The 10738-nt window shown below is 35.7% G+C and overlaps 1 pseudogene; it reads left to right on the top strand.

Moving 5' to 3' along the window:
* Window positions 1-5901: 5901 nt before the first annotated feature.
* LOC145258409 (5S ribosomal RNA) lies at window positions 5902-6018 on the top strand (annotated as a pseudogene).
* The last annotated feature ends 4720 nt before the right edge of the window (window positions 6019-10738 follow it).

Below are 10738 nucleotides of genomic sequence, written 5' to 3' on the forward strand. Positions count from 1 at the left end.
GAGCGTAATGGCCATGTTACATAACGATGGAATGATCTCGACACGTGAGTTTTGTTGTGGGGGACAGGATGGTCTTCTTGTGTGATAGACGATCCCGTCCCCATGTGTATGGAGAATGTATTGAATGGTAGAGAAATTGAAAAACAAAAGGTCGCACAATGACGACGAAAACATACCAGTATATATATCAGCGGAAGAAATGCAATTTATTTACATAAATATGCATGAGAAATATTAAGAAGCGATAGAAAGGATGAGAAATAAGAGTTTGCTACTTGCGATTGATGATAGGCTGACAAGTTAGTCATAGGCGCTGTTGGGTGGCCGATGCCACCGGAGCGGTATCTGTTACATCTTGACTGCTTGAGGGCCCAGCGCAAAAGAGAGAGAGAGAGAGAGAGAGAGAGAGAGAGAGAGAGAGAGAGAGAAATATCAGGAACAGGAAGTGACGTAGCTAGGTCGCTACCTGAGTTAAAGGGCGACAATCGAGTTAGCCTGGGAATTTCCATTCCCACAATACTCCCTTCCTAGTTAGCTGGAAGCTAGAAAAAAGAAAAGATAATTGGAGAAAAAACATGCGTATATATGTGTGCGAGAAAGCAATCGAGTTAGCCTGGGAATTTCCATTCCCACAGTTCTCACATACATTTTCACAATAAAAGGATCTTAAAAATACCATTTTAACGTAAAAAACGATGTTATATGAATAGAAAACAGTAATTTTTACCTTTTTGTCACAAACATCGCTGATGGAATATGAGGATTAAAGGACAAAATAAGGGAAGCGAAAGTTTATAAATCAAGTCAAATCTTCGACCAATTGCAACATTTCAAAATCTGTTTTTCAGGTCAGTACTAAACAAGTATTTCAAATAATTCAGTAGGGTTCAATCTGTATATACTGGGTGGAATCTAAAATTGTCGCCCTAAAAAGACGACACGATTCCATTTCTGTTTGATGAAAACCGGTTTTACTTTTTGTTGCAGACCATATACTAGTCAGTTGTGTACAAATCTTAAGAGCAATTGGAACCTTCTATCATATCTGAAAGTGACACAATGTTAAACAAACAAGATCGGAAATGCGTCGCTGTACAACTCATGCTCTCTATCAGTCAAAGTTATGACAAAAGGACCATTGCCAGCACCCTCAAAATTCATAGCTGGATTGCCGCAAGTAACAGGGACGTGCTCAAACTTTCCGGTCACAGTTATGGTCTTTGGTGTGATTTCAAGTGAGGGCCACACCATGCCACCTCACATCTTCGAAATCGGCTTGAAAATCAACACCAAAGTGTACCTGGATGTGCTGAAGTGGTGATCCCCTGGTGCAATCAGGTGGCTGCTGGCCGACCAAGGGTGTGGCAACAGGACTCGACGGCGGCCCACAAGTCCAAAGAGAAGGAGTGCTACGACTTTGTACCCTTCCCTCACTGGCCCCCTTTCCCCTCGACCTGAACCCGCTGGACTACTTCGCTTGGTCATACGTTGAGAACATCACCAACATGACCTCCCAAAACAACAAATCCAGCCGAGTATTCGCCAAGCTTCCGTCAGCGCTTGTGGAAAAGGCATGGTCTCAGTTCTTGTCCCGTATTGAGGCGGTGATTGAGGCTGAAGACGGCTACATTGAATAGATGTCAGCTCTACTACATAATCAAGTTAGCTGAATTGATTTTTTTAATAAAAGTTTTAAAATAAAAAAAAATGTAGCGTTGTTTTCTTTAGGGCGACAATTTTATCTTTCCACCCTGTAAATCAGGGTTTAATGGGATAAAGATGAAAGAAATCTGTTTCAAACCGAGAGCTTCCTGTACCGCTCAAGACAACTCAGTAATAAATCAAAGATAACTACAAGTCTCTAGCACCGCTACCCGTCTACTTTGAAGTTTCTCCAACCACCGATGCCCATGACAAATAACACCTTACCTAAGAATTCTTCCTTCAAAGTTCTCGGTTTAACATTCACAAGAGATATGAACTGGAATAAATACATAGAAGACATTGCAAAGGCTGCTGCAAAAAAGGTGGGTTCCCTCTATCGTGTTAGAAACCTACTCACACCTGAGAGTATCCTGTAGCTCTACAAAGCCACCATTCGCCCATGCATGGAGTATTGTGGCTACATCTGGGCTGGTGCCTCTCCCTCTTAAATAGGGTCCAAAAAAAAAAGAGTCTTCAATCTAATAGATCCCACTTTGTCCACTAAGCTCCAACCCCTGTACCATCACCGCAATGTTGCATCCCTGTGCTTGTTTTGCATGTATTTTAATAGAATGTTCTCTGATGAACTCGTTGCACTTGTGCCCCCTTGACGTACATATTCTGACAAACCTGCTTAGCAACAAAATCGCACCCCTTCACTGTTGAGTTTCCTAAATGCCCCAAAGTTTACAACTCTAATAGTTTTTTTTTTATCTCGAACAGTTAGACTTTGGAATTCCCTTCCTGCTACTTAGTCCCAAATATTAGCCCCTTACTTGTTAGGAGCGAGCGCGAGTTAAAAAGAAAAAAAAAAATGATAACCTTGCAGCATTGAATCCAAAATGACACAAAACTTATGACATAAGGAGACAACTCCAAAATATAGACGTGCTTTTTCTTAAAACAATGTTTTTAATTTCTAGAGATTCAGTTATTAGTGACTAAAGTGAACTCTTGTGGATTTCAAAGCACAAGCTTCTTTCTTGAACCGCACGCCTATGGAACTCTGTTCCGTCAGCGTGCTTCCCACCTGACTACAACCTGGATGTCTTCAAGTCCAACGTAAACAAATTCCTGATGATCCGCCCCCTTAAGTAGACATTTTTATTAAACCCCCACATTAACGTACTGTACATACAATAACCCTTATCCCTGAGTGGCTTCCGGGCCTTGATAAGTGGTGATCACCTTGTAAAAAAAAAAATATATAAAAAATTATAACCATAGAAATTAAAAGGGGAGATAATCATTTTTTAAAGCTCAACTTGATATGAAATTGATGTGCGAGACGAACGAGCAGAATAAGTTTCACCTTTTCTTTCTTTTTTTTTCTTTTTTTCTTTCTTTTCTTTTTCTTTTTTTCTTTCTTTTTTGTTTTTTTCTTTTTTCTTTCTTTTTTGCTTCTTTTTTGTTCTTTCTTTGTTGTTTCTTTTTTTTCTCTCTTTTTTGCTTGTTTCTTTGTTCGACTTTTTTTTCTTTCTTTTTTGCTTCTTCTTGGCTGTGAGTTTCGGACTTTTACGCAATTCGGATGAATACCAAAAAGCAAATGACTTTAATTGTTACCCTTTTTCTTTTCTCGCTTCATTGGAATTCGTTTTCTTCGTCACTTCCAAAGGCAAGAAGTTTTCACAGAAACATGTGATTTGAAAATATTTTCCCACCAATAAAAATCGGTTAAAATTCCAAAACTAGTAATCGCGTGTGTAATGCAGCAATCATATAAAACAGACTTGATGAACAGAAATTCAGTTATTCTGAGTGACGCGACTGGACTCTCTAGCGTTCATCCCAGAAGACTGAAATCCATTCAAGCCTCTGCTAGATCTCCAGAGGAAAACATTTTTTTCTGGGGACACCTGCTACGCAACATGCTATGCCTCGACTCTTCAAGCCCATCCCAGACCACAGGAGTGCCGCACACTGAAACTAGATTTCTAGTGAAAACAAACACCAAGAGGGTAAACTCCACCCCCCTCTCTCTCTCTCTCACACACACACACACACACACACACACACACACACACACACACACACACACACACACACACACACACACACTCTCTCTCTCTCTCTCTTTCTCTTTCTCTCTCTCTCTCTCTTTCTCTCTCTCTCTCTCTTTCTCTCTCACACACACATCAACAGAACTTCTCATTCAATAACTTTAAAAACTTTGGTCTTTTAAAATTTTTTTTTTAATTCAATTTTCACCCCAAACAAGGCACAGTGCCACTTTGAAGTAGGGGGCTACTATCAGGGACTTAATTAGCGGGGTCATTATGAAGGGAGATGAGTAGAAAGATGTTTGTTAACATTACACTTGAACTTCTGCATATCAGTGCAGTTGGGAAAGCAGAATCCCGGAAGGGAGTTCCAAAGACCCGCAGTTCTGGGGAAGAAACTATTGGAGTAAAAGGCTTTCTTGCACCTAGGGATCTCTACTGTAAAGGGATGAGACTTAGTAGCTTGTCGGGTTTGTCGGGGGTAGTTACGTCGGGGAGGTACAAGTGTTTGCAGTTCGTCAGAGCATTCACCATTAAAGTACTTGTAGAACAGGCAGAGGGATGCAACATCTCGTCGATGGGACAGAGGCTGAAGCCTAGATGACAGTTCAGGACCTATCAGGTTGGCGACTCTCTTTTGAACCCTATCCAGGAGCGAGAGACAAGCAGCAGATGCACCAGCCCAGATGTGACAACAGTACTCTATACATGGGCGAATGGTGACCTTATAGAGGTACAGGATACTGTCAGGCGTTAGTAGTTTTCTAGCACGGTAGAGGGAGCCAACCTTCCTTGCAGCAGCCTTGGCAATGCTCTCAATGTATCTATTCCAGTTCATATTCCCTGTAAACGTTAGGCCGAGGAGTTTAAAAGAAGTACTTTCAGGCAATGTGTTCTTGGCCATTGCTATTGGTGGTAGAGAAGGTTTCTTGTAGTTATTGAAGGAAACAAGCTTAGTCTTAGCAGCATTGAATGTGACCAACCATTTTTGTCCCCATTCCACTACAGATTGGAGGTCATCCTCTAATGTTTCTTCCATTTTCTTGGATATGTGTTCATTTGTTTTCCCCTCATATCTGTTATAGAGAGTGGTGTCATCGGCAAATATACCCATCTCCGAAACAATTTTATCAGGGAGGTCATTTATGAATATCAGGAATAATAGAGGTCCAAGGATAGACCCCTGAGGTACTCCCGCATTTATGTCATATTGTTTAGATGTACGACCGTCGAGGACAACTTTGATTTTTCTATTACTTAAGAAGGATTTAATTATATTATGAATTCTTCCAGTAATTCCATATGATCTAATTTTCCTTAGAAGACCATCGTGCCATACCCTGTCAAAAGCCTTAGATATATCAAGGGCCACCGCTCTACCCTCCCCTGTTTTGTCCAATGAACGGTATATACGTTCAGAAACTACAGTTAAGATATCTGCTGTTGAACGGGCTTGCCTGAATCCATATTGTTTGTCAGTCAGGAGTTTAGCAGCTGTTAGGTGCTGGACTAGGGCTTCATTCACTAAGGACTCAAATATTTTGGTGAAAAGCGGGAGGAGGCTAATGGGGCGATAATTTAGTGGGTCAGTTCTTTCACCAGAATTCTTGAAGACTGATACCACAGCGGCGGTTTTCCAGCAGTCGGGAAAGCAAGTTTCGTTAAGGAAGGCATTTATTGTAAAGTTTGGAGAGAACTGGAGCAACTTCGGCAGAGCATTTTTTTAATAGCACAGCCGGGATGAGATCTGGTCCACATGCTTTTGAGGTGTCTAAGTTTTTTATAATAGCATGTACCTGAGAAGGGGTGATTTTCAAATCGTCTAGTGTGGCGTCTGTTCGCAGAGGAAAATAAGGGAGGGAGTGGTGTACCAAGTTCAGTGTGGAGTTTGAGGCAAACTGACTGGCAAGCAGATTAGCCTTGTCAATTGCCGTGCAAGCAACCTCATGATTGTTTGATAGTGGGGGAATAGTTGACTGTTCATTATTTACTACGCTGTTGTCTTTCAAAGAATATTTTACATCACTGAAAATTGTTGATGTATAAATATTTTTTGTTCATTAAATCACGTTTTTTACACTTTTATTTCAAAATTCCTATTTTTTTAATTTAGCACTTGCTAACTGGTGACCCATTTATAATATTTATGCATTTATCCATCTTTTTCGTTAATTTTACTACATCTATATTAATTGTTACATACGGCATCATGACGTTGGCACACCAGTTTTCGTCAGTCACCAAAGTTAAGCAACGTTGAGCCTGGTTAGTACTAAAATGGGTGACCATTTGGGAATTCCAGGTGCTGTATGTGCTCTCCGCTTATCTCGGCATTGTTTCCACCACACTCAAGCAGTGCCGATTCAGTAAAGGTGTGGTTAGAGATTGCGCAATCCTTGCCTCACCATTACAAGCGCAACTAGCCTTACAGGGATTATCCAATGTCCCTTGAGTATAGGCATGATCATTAATTGTAAACACTGTTCTTGGCACTTTCCAAAGGCGTTACTATCATCAGAATATACAGACTGCAGTACTACAAAGGACACCGATTTCTTCGCCAATTTTAAAGATATTTAAGTTAACTAAACAAATAGAGTGGCGTGTAAAGTAACAGTAAAAAAAAAAAAACAACAAAACAACAAAACAAAGCAAAACAAAACAAAAAGCAAGAATAATAAAATAAGACCGAGCTATTTTAGTCAACCGTACGCACAATTTCAACTGGAGCACAAGGGAGACGACAAAAATATAATAAGTAAACAGACGATAAGGCCATAAACCACGATGAAACAATTTATGGTGAAGATGGAACGTGTTCCCATGTTAAATGAAAGACGTGCCACACGTTGTATTCGGACTGGCTTTGGTGTCATCGACCTCATTCTAATATCTTAAAAATTGTTGACAATCTTCTTCTTCTTCTTCTTCTTCTTCTTCTTCTTCTTCTTCTTCTTCTTCTTCTTCTTCTTCTTCTTCTTCTTCTTCTTCTTCATTAAAGTAAACTAACTCAGGCAATAGTTCAATTATAAAAGTCGGTCACTTATTCCTTTCTCATTTTATGGCCAAATATTCGCATGTTCGAACGGTTTCATGCAATACTTCACTCATGTAAAATCAGTAAAAAAAAAAAAAAAAGATTTCCCCGTGTAAAACATTTGTTTTTGTTTGCGACAAAAATCAAAGAAAAAAAAAAAAAAACCCAGACAAACTCGGAAATCCTTGTCTTTGATCGACTTTCGTCTAATTCACGTCTTTCGTGCTTATTTCGTTTTACGAAAACCCTTTACAATTACAGCAACATAAAAACGCGACAGAAAATAAAATTGTTGTTGTTTTTATGAATTATTTACAATCTTCGTGCATTTCGATCAAAAGTTTTTTTTATTTGAATTTTAAACTTCTTTATTCAATTTTATTCTTAAAAAACATTCATGAGTACGCCAAGCGCAATTTTATTAAACAATGTCACTTTCATTTAAGAAAAAAAAGAAAAAAGGAAGCCAACTTCATACTCGGTGTATAATTTAGATTTTTAAAAAATAATAAACATGTTTTTTGATATATATTTTTATGCTTATTCGTTAGGTAAGTGTCTAAACATTCTTGCAAAAATAAACTTTATTCAATTTTATTCTTTAGAAAAAAATAATTCATGAGTACGCCGCACAGAAATTTATAAAAAAAATAGTTTTGTTTTACAATCGAAAACATTGACTTCAACTCCGTTGTTGGATTTTAAAAATAATAAACGCAGTTTTTAATATATAATTTTATGTTTATTCGCGAGATAAAAATGTAAAAATAAGTTGTTCTTTTTCCTGTAGAAAGTTGTTTTTATGACGGAATGAAATTTGGCGCGTGGCGTACTTTTTGGCGAGCTAGCGTCCTGGCGTGCCAAGAAAGAATTACCGGAAGACAAGCGATAAATAATTTGAAAAATAAAAATGAACGATCAATATTTTATAAAATGAAAACGAACGATCAATAATTTTAACAGTGAAAACGATATTTAAATAATTTAAAATGTGAAGAAAAAAAAAAAAAGCCCCAAAAAACAAAACAAAACAAAATAATAATTTGAATGATATGCTATGGAATTATTTTTAGATGAGGATTGATAATTTTTATTATTTGAATTAATGTCAAACCTCCAACTAAATTTTATTATTTGTAGTGTTCTGTTGCAGCCGGGTATATTTGTACCAGTGATACAATGTACCACGCCTAAAAAAAGTTCTTATATACAGTATCGGCTTCAATATCACATGGGTTATGTAGAAAATTACGCATTCATTTAATAATTGCTGCAAGAATCAGAAGAAAAGTCACATAACTCTCGCTTATTTTACTCTTTAGTCCTCACATTCCATGAGCAATGTTTCTGACAAAGGAGGAAGGATTGCTGCATTTTGGGGTTGAGTCTATTTAATTAACACTAGGTACTGGCAAAAATGAACGAATAAAGATAGGGAATTTTATTAAGGGGACCTAGTTTTGAAAACTGTTTCATCATATTTTTTTTGTAGGCTTCCGACTACTTTTTAATTGTATTTGAAAGATTAGAGATTAAAGTTAATTTCCCAAAGGAAAAATATATTTGTACACGTGAAAATAAAAAGTTATGAAAAATGTTTTCACGACGAGCTAATCAATTAAGTTAAATTTTGAAGTTAAATAAATTCATTGTAAAAATCCTTAAAATTTAAAATCCGTAAAAGATAAATATTAGTTTTCTGGATCTATTTAAAAGATAATTAGTAAAATCCTAATATATTGAATACAAAAAAACAAAACAAAAAAACACACCATGTTTGTACAAAAAATAGCTTAATTAGCCCCCCAAAAGCAAGTAATTCTGCAACAAATGAAGTTTTGTAAACACGATTATACGGAAGCCCAAAATTACAGCCAATCGAAACGCTGTTTTAAAATGAAGTCATGATATTAAAAGGAGGTAGGGATGCCAGTTTTCTTCTTTTCCCCGGACGTGCATACGTACATTTCTATCCTGAACGTTTGTATTATTTTTATCATTTTTTAATTAAATTATTTTTTATGTTTCTGTTTTTAAATTATTTTTTAAAAATTATTTGTTTAAGATTATATAAAAGTTATGTTACGACGACAGTTTTACATTCATGCGAGGAAATTATTAAAATATTGCATATAAAAAATTATGCGAAATCTGTAATTAAAAAAAAAGTAGAAATATTTTTGCTATTATAATTTTTTGTGTGAAAATATTAAATAAACAATGCTTAATTCAATGGTAATATCGGCAGTTCGAACAATTAATTTTTCTTCGATCTATATAGAATTCATTAATTTGGACTTTAGGGGCTTTTTTCGTAATGTTCTTGTAAAAATTAAATAATTTTTTGAAAATTGTTGTAATTTACGATGCTTTATTTATAGAAAAAAGCAAAAATAAATTCATTCATTTTTTTTTTACTACAGAAAACCATAACTTTAGTAAAGCTGTTTGTTTAAACAAAATAATACATTTTCACTCAGATTTAAATAAAAAATAATGGGTTCATTATATTCTGTAATCATTATTTTATAAATACTGAACATTTCATTAAAATTAGTTAATTTCCTGATTTCTGGTGAATTTTTAAGTAAAGGGAGGGGTCAGAATGTTTAGACATTTTGAGCATCGGCATTCATTTTGCACGTACCTAGTTAAGACTTATTATTATCTAGCCTCTGGCTTTGAAGTAGTATGTTTTAGCTTTGTGCATCAGGTGACGTCATACCTCGTCTGAAGCGACCCCCCCCCAAATAACCATCGTTATCGTCGTCATAATAATGTAAGTTTGTTTCCCATTTTTTAAATATCGCCATGAAACTAAATAAATAAACAAAAATTGTACTTTGAAATTTGTAGAAGTCCAGAGAGAAAATCATCCTAACGTTATAATTTACTTTTAAACACAAATAAAAGTTTTAACGATATTTTAATTGCTAGACATTCAAAATATTTCTTCCAAATAATAAAAAAACGATAAAAATATTTGAAGCATTATTAATATAATTTCGTTGACATATTTTCATTATTAAACTCAATATCTAAAAAAACATCTTTTATAATTCCATAATTTATGAACGTTTGGAGAGAAAATATTTCTTACGTGTTATCTTTCTAGAGTCTCTCTCTTTCTCTTTCTCCCCCCCTCTCTCTCATATATATATATATATATATATATATATATATATATATATATATATATATATATATATATATATATATACTCGTGAGCAAAAAAAAAAAAAAATAAATAAAATAAAAATGAGCCAAATAAATTTTATACATTTTATTGCACTAAAACTATATTGAACAACGAACAATTGAACAAGGAAACTTAAACGAGACTAATAACACAGAACAAGACATTTATTTTAATAAATGCTTAGGATGGAATCGCATTCCCTTTTAATTTCTTTAAAAGATCAATCCTTTTAGACATGCTCTCAACCGAAGAGGAGATGCTATTCTATTCGCTTTGCACAGCTTCCCACCGTTTGTCATTGTTCCAAAATGTTCTTCCATCCAATGCACGAGATATTATGGCCCAAATATTCTCGATTGGGTTTAAAAATCACATTAATTGAATTATCAGAAAACCATTTTTTGTGATTTTAGCAGTGTGTGCAGGGGCATTATCGTGTTGAAAAATAATGTTCTGAGATATTCTCAGCTTCTGGATACTTGGTAACCGTCCTGTTTCTAATATTCGAATGTATTCCTTTGCATTGATTGACTTCTCACATCTAATAAATTCCTAAACTCCTACCGCAGTAAAAGTTCCCCATAACATTATCTCTCCATTCCCGTGTTTAACTGTCGTTTTTATGCAAATCATTCTCCAGTTCTTCGATTGCACCAATCGGGAGCATCGGGAGCATCAGGAGCAGCAATAACAAGGCAAAATCTTGATTCTATCTAACCAGAAAACATTCCTGAACCATTCTGTATCTTTCTTTTTATGAATCTCTTTTTATCATTGATGTTCTTAGATAAAAATGGC

The sequence above is a fragment of the Euprymna scolopes genome, chromosome 33 (assembly GCF_053919585.1).
Source record: "Euprymna scolopes isolate OS-2025 chromosome 33, ASM5391958v1, whole genome shotgun sequence".
Lineage (NCBI taxonomy): Eukaryota > Metazoa > Mollusca > Cephalopoda > Sepiida > Sepiolidae > Euprymna > Euprymna scolopes.